This window comes from Gossypium arboreum, chromosome 2 (genome assembly GCF_025698485.1).
Source record: "Gossypium arboreum isolate Shixiya-1 chromosome 2, ASM2569848v2, whole genome shotgun sequence".
Classification (NCBI taxonomy): Eukaryota; Viridiplantae; Streptophyta; class Magnoliopsida; order Malvales; family Malvaceae; genus Gossypium; species Gossypium arboreum.
This window is the reverse complement of record NC_069071.1, coordinates 48,951,605-48,958,134: the sequence shown is the minus strand read 5'-3', so window position 1 is coordinate 48,958,134 and position 6,530 is coordinate 48,951,605. Positions and strand designations below refer to the sequence as shown.

The following is a 6,530-nucleotide window of genomic DNA, read 5'->3' as shown; positions in this document are numbered from 1 at the left end:
AGGAGGATAAATAATGCTTCAACTTTTGTTTGAAAATAGGAGATATACTTTAGATTTAAAACTTTCGAAAAATCACTATGAACACCTAAGCTAAACTAGTTAGCGGTTGGCCACGTAGGGCTGTGGTAAACCATAAATATAACGTGTTTTAATCTCATACTTAGCATATTTTTAGATGATTTATCATATAATTTAGTAAATTAGATGCTCTTAATCCTTAAATTTCATGTTTTATACTTAGGAGAGCATAAAGGAACAAAATGAGCAGAAAACAGGCCAAAAATAGACGAAACGGGCTGATTTAAAGATCCAAAAGACCAAGACTAATTCCACACGGGATGAGCACACGCCCGTGTGAGCCACACGAGCTAGCCACATGCCCATGTGGCAGCCCGTGTCGATATTGTTCCCTGTTTCCCAAACACACGAAAAAAACCAATTTTTAGGGTTTCTGAGCATTCTAAAGTTTATATAAATACACCAGAAGAAGACCTAAGGGGGCACATAGAGTAGAAAGCAGAAATTACTCGAAGGAAGCCATTGGAATCATCTTGGAAGTAGATCCACTTGAAGATTGAAGATATCCATTCAAATTTCTCTCGAAGTTTATTTAGGTTTTTTTATGTCTTGTTGTTATTCTAAATTTGAGATGTTTTCCTTTTACATTATGAACTAAACTCCCTAAATACCTAAGGAGGATGAAACCTACGATGGATCTTATTATTTAATTATCTGAATTACACGATAAATACTAGTTCTTGTTCATAATTATGTGTTCTTAATCCTTGCCTTAATATTATCAAGAAATTAATCTAATTTTGATGTGCTTATTCAGTGGAGCAAAAGTCCTTGTTTAAGAGTAGATCTAGCATAATTAAGCGGAGTTGCATGTAATCCTAGAAATAGGATGACATAAATCAGTCGGATTAGAGTCAAATCTAATAAGGGAATCCATAGATCGAGTTAATGCAATGGTAGGGGATTTAATTAGAAAGAGATTTCAATTAATCAACCCAGAGTCAGTTGTTTTTAATATCGAAAGAGATATTAACATAATTTAGGGATTTCTACAGATCAAGACAAGTGAATAAATTGTTTGCTTTAGATTTAGAATAATAAGTGAAGTCTAGGTGGATTCTTTCCTGGGTATTGTCCTCTTCATAAGTTTTCTTCAAGTATTTTTCCCAATTCGCTCTCTGTCGTGTTCAGTAGTTAATTAGTTAGTTAATTTTAGATTAAAACAAATCCATTTTATTTTAGGTTAAATAATAGAAAGATAGTTAATAATAGTACTTTTAGTCCTTGTGGATACGATATTCTGGACTCACCATAGCTATACTACAGTTCGATAGGTGTGCTTACCTTCGTCGTGATCGTAATCTAGTTTAGTAAATGATAAAACGATCATCAATTTTTTGGCCCGTTTCCAGGGACTAAGATATTAGGAACGCTTTATTTTTATTAATTTAGCCATTTTTAGTTTTTTTACATTTTATTTTAAATTTAATTTTTTTGTTTACTAACTTTTCTGTTGTTTACTCCTAGCAGGTTCTTGTAGTTTATGACTAAAAGAAACATGTTAGGACCTCTACTTTTTGACAGTATATAGAGGAAGAGCACGAGGAAAATACCAATATTATCAAGGAGGTGGCTGAAAATTGGAATAATCACTACTTCCTGTGGTTGCCGCAAATCCTATAAATTAGAATCCTGCTCCTCGTACTATGTATGACTACACCAAGCCTAATTTAGCGGAGGTTGAATCGAGTATTGTAAGACTGGCTATTGCTGCAAATAACTTCGAACTGAAGCCAAACACCATTCATATGATTCAACAGTTTATTCAGTGCGATGATTTGCAAGATGAGGATCCAAATGCTCATTTGGCTTAATTTCTGGAGTACTGTGATATTTTCAAAATTAATGGTGTTTCTAATAATGCCATTCACCTTTGGTTATTTCCCTTCTCATTGAGGTATAAAGCTAAACAGTGGTTGAACTGTCTACCACAAGGGTCCATCACTACATGGGAGCAAATGACCGAAAAGTTTTTGCTGAAATACGTTCCACCGGCTAAGACAGCCAAGCTGAGGAATGATATCTCTTCCTTCGTGCAAATGGATTTAGAGACCCTATATGATGCATGGGAGATGTATAAGGTCTTATTGAAAAGGTGCCCTCACCATGCGTTACCTTTTTGGCTACAAGTTCAAACTTTTTACAATGGTTTGAACCCCTCAACTACGCAGTTAATCGATGCAGCTGCCGATGGTACTTTGAATAACAAAACACCTGAGGAGGCTTATGAATTTATTGAAGAGATGTCACTGAATAATTATCAGTGGCAAGTCATGAGAACAAAGCTGACAAAAGCCGCTAGTGTTTTCAACCTCGACACAGTCACCATGTTATCATACCAGGTAGAGCTCTTTAATAAAAGATTGATGGTTTATGTGTCTCTACGCAGGTACATTCGATGATGTAGTGTGACACAAGTAGAGGAGGAATGAATAATCCAGAATGCCTAGCCTACGACCCTAGCACTACGAACAAACAAGTCAACTATATGGGTAACAATGCTAGACCTCAGAATAACCCTTATAGTAATACTTACAATGTACGTTGGAGGAACCATCTGAACTTCTCTTGGAGTGGTCAAAGTAATTAGAGACCGCAACCTCCTCCAGGTTTTCAACAACCACCCTACCAACAGGAAAGAAGCCGAACCTTGAAGAGATGTTAACAAAATTCATCTCATTGTCAGAAACACGTTTCCAAAATGCCGAAACAGTGCTTAAAAATTAGCAAGTGTCAATTCAAGGGCTCGAGAATCAAATAAAATAGCTTGCTAAGCTGATCTCAGAAAAACCACAAGGTAGCTTACCGAGCAACACTGAAACTAACCCAAGAGAGAAACTCCATGCAATTACGGTCTGAAATGAAGAAGGGTTAATTAAATCCGAACAAAAACCAAAGCAAGAAACTGTGATAAGTCAAGATAAGGTGAATGGAAGCCAGAGTAAACAAAAGCCAGTGAGTAAAGAGTATACACCTCGTGTGCCATACCCCAACACGACAAAGAAACCACACAGATGAACAATTCGGTAAATTTCTTAACCTTTTGAAAAAATTATATATTAACTTACCATTTATTGGAGCTCTTTCGTAGATGCCCAACTCAGTAAAAGTTTTAAAAGAGCTTCTGAAAAACAAACGAAAGTTAGATGATTCGTCGCACGTAGAGTTGAATGTAGGTTGCTCAACCATTTTGCAGAATAAACTACCCAGTAAATTAAAAGATCCAGGGAGTTTTACTATTCCTTGTTTAATTGGTAGTTTAAATGTTGGTAATGCTTTGGCTGATTTAGGGGTGAGTATAAATGTCATGCCTTATAAAATGTTTAAGCAACTAGGTCTTGGAAAACCCAAACAAACTAGGATGAGTATTCAACTAGCGGATAAAACTATTAGATTTCCTAGGGGTATCATTGAAGATGTACTAGTAAAAATTGATAAATTCATATTCCAAGTAGACTTTGTTGTTTTAGACATGGAAGAGGACGGTGACATTCCTTTAATCTTGGGACGATCCTTTTTAGCCACTGCCAGGACTATTATTAATATTGGTACAAGTGAACTCACACTTCGTGCAGGTGATGAAACAATTAGTCTTCAGGAAACACTGTCAAGAAGCATAAATGAGCCACGTTCTAATTCATGCACTAACAATAGAACCATATATGAAAGATGAATGCTATAGATAGATGAGCTAGACGAATGGAAGACTTATGTTAAGAAGGAGCAGAAGCAACACCATGTCGAGTTTAACGATAGAACCAATCAATTCAAGGTTGGGGACCAAGTCTTGTTATATGAAAAGGACCCTTGAATTATCATTACAGAGTTCAAAGCAGACGAAGCGACTCCTTTTACCGTACTCAATGTCTTTCCATACGGTACAATCCAGGTAACTCATTCTTATTTTGGCACTTCTAAGGTAAACAATACTCGACTTAAACCTTATTTCAATAAAGGAATTGACAGCAAGAAAGAGGAGTCTCGACTTAGTGATCCATTATGACCATGTGAATGAGAGGTAAGTCGAGCTTAGACTGTGACAGCCCTAAAGTCACCCTAGTCGGAAACCGGTTTCGGGACCGCTAAACCAAGTCACTAAATTATTTGAGTATGATAGTTACTGTCTAAATATATGAATATGCATGTGTGATAATTTCTTTATTGAATTTTTGCTTAATTATAGGTGAATTTTAGTGATTAGGACTTATGTGAGAAAATTTAGAAATGTGCTAGGCAAATGTAAGGTGGCCTATTAATACATGTGGGAAAAGGGTTGTCCTTGCATGTCAAATAACCCCTTTTCCTAAGGTGAGTGGCCGGCCATGACTAGGTGATGGGCAAGGAAAACATGTCCTAGACATGTTGGCCTAGTGCATGATGTAAGGAGAATAAAGAAATGGAAAAAAAAGATAATGATGAAAAAAATGGGTGTGGATGCTCTTTTGCCGTGAGAAACAAAGAAAAAAAAGGGGAAGAAAATTTGTTACTCATCCTTGGGTGCCTTGGCCGAATAGAAGAAAGGAAATTGAAAAAAAAAAAATATTGGTGTTCATCTTCTACCTTAGGAGCCGAAAGTTAAAGAAGGAAGGGGGATATGGCATTCGGTCATCTTAAGCTCAAAAACAAGGTTAGTAATTCTTGTTAGATTTTGGGATTTTAGCTTAACTTAAGTTATTTACTAAGTTCTTCAATTAGCCCATGCTAAAATTTTGGTTTTGGGTGGTGAATGAAGCATTCGGCCATGGTTGATAGTGAAGAAATTTGATTACCTTCTTCATGTTTGAATGAGTAATTATGGATGGGTGAAGTATGAGTTAGTTAAATGTTCATATAGGTGGTTTGGGTGGTAGGAAAAGAAATCGGCTTGTGTGTGTATGTGAAATTGGCGAATTTGAACTAGGAAGTTATTGAGTAATGTTTGTATTTTAAGTGATAGAATAGAGTGAATGCTTGGAATGTGATGTAAATGAATTATAAGTTGGATTAAAGGCTGTTATATTGTCTTATCATTTAGGGAATGTGCTTTGTCAAAGAAATTGAGGGTTGATGTTTAAGTAATGTAAGTATAGGTATATTCGAACATAGTTTTATAAATGTGATATGAGTGTTAAGTCCGAATAATGTTTAAGTACGAATGTATTTGGATGGATGTGTTTATGAGTATGACTTGAGATAAAAGCGGTGTTAGTCATTATAAATAACCATAATTGTAGAATGTGTTAAATATATATATTCGGCCTTAACATAGATATGCATATATCTATAAAGTTGTTAATGCCCAAGTAAGATGTTGGGTTGTGCATGACTAGAGAATATATGTATATATGCGTATGGTGTTTGATAGTTAACCAATAAGTCATATGTACCTCAACCTTATAATATACATGTGTTATATTAAATCGTCTATTTGAATTGGAATTAAATGAATTCAATTGTTCTTAAACAAGCTCAAGAGCTTAAAGGATCGTAGTTGGATAAGGGGAAAGAAAAAGTAATTGAATAGCCGTTGAAGACGTTCGACAACATCCGAGGTAAGTCACTAAGCATGTATTTGGTATTGATTTAAATAGACATAATGTCTATGTAATTATGCCGAAAGAAATGATAAATTTATATACATGTATGTATGTGGTGATGAAGGTATTGAATGAAAAGAAAAGAGGTGTGATGTATTGAGTTGTTGATTTCGGCACTAAGTGTGCGGGTCTAAATGGGCATGGTGACAAGATTGGCACTAAGTCTGCGGGTTTAAAATTTGTACAGCACTAAGTGTGCGAGTTTGATTATATAGCACTAAGTGTGTGAGCTGAATATATGGCACTAAGTGTGCGTGATCGAGTATTAAGCACTATGTGTGCGAACTCTATATATATATTTCCGATTGAATATTTATACAGAAAGGGTGACTTTATCGAGTTGAGTACGGACAGCGGAAAAAGTAAGTACCTTGAGTTCATGGCTAATAGATGCTATGTTCATGCTCGGGTTGAGTTGGTAAGTTTTAAATCTATGTGATGATTTCAATTGCATTCCGTAAATAAAGTATCGTGGAATAGATGAAAGTTCATTTGATTGCATGATTATTGCGGATATGAGATGATGTATGGAAATGCCTCTATTATTCTATTGAACAGTATATAAAATGTCATTGGGTGAATTGGTATGAGAATGAACCGAAAGGTCCGAGGAACTATGGTATATTTTCGATATGGATGGAGTACCTAGCCTCGTACATTATTTCATGTTGTGATAATTTTATTGATGGATGATTGTCGAATGCTTAGGACTTCTTGAGTTATAAACTCACTCTGTGTTTTCTTGTCACCCATTTTAGGTCCCTTGGATTCGTCTCGTTTATGTACTCGGAACCGTCGTTGAAGTCATCACACCGTGAGAAATTTTGGTATTGTCTTCTTAGTCAACCTAGGAGAACATTTGGCATGTATGGGTTA

General features: G+C 35.7%; 1 non-coding gene across 1 annotated transcript; it reads right to left on the bottom strand.

Annotated features, from left to right (window-relative positions):
* Positions 1-2,084: 2,084 nt before the first annotated feature.
* Positions 2,085-2,190, bottom strand: LOC128289653 (small nucleolar RNA R71). Its single transcript, XR_008279297.1, has one exon. It is a non-coding gene; the product is annotated as a small nucleolar RNA R71 (small nucleolar RNA).
* Positions 2,191-6,530: the final 4,340 nt, after the last annotated feature.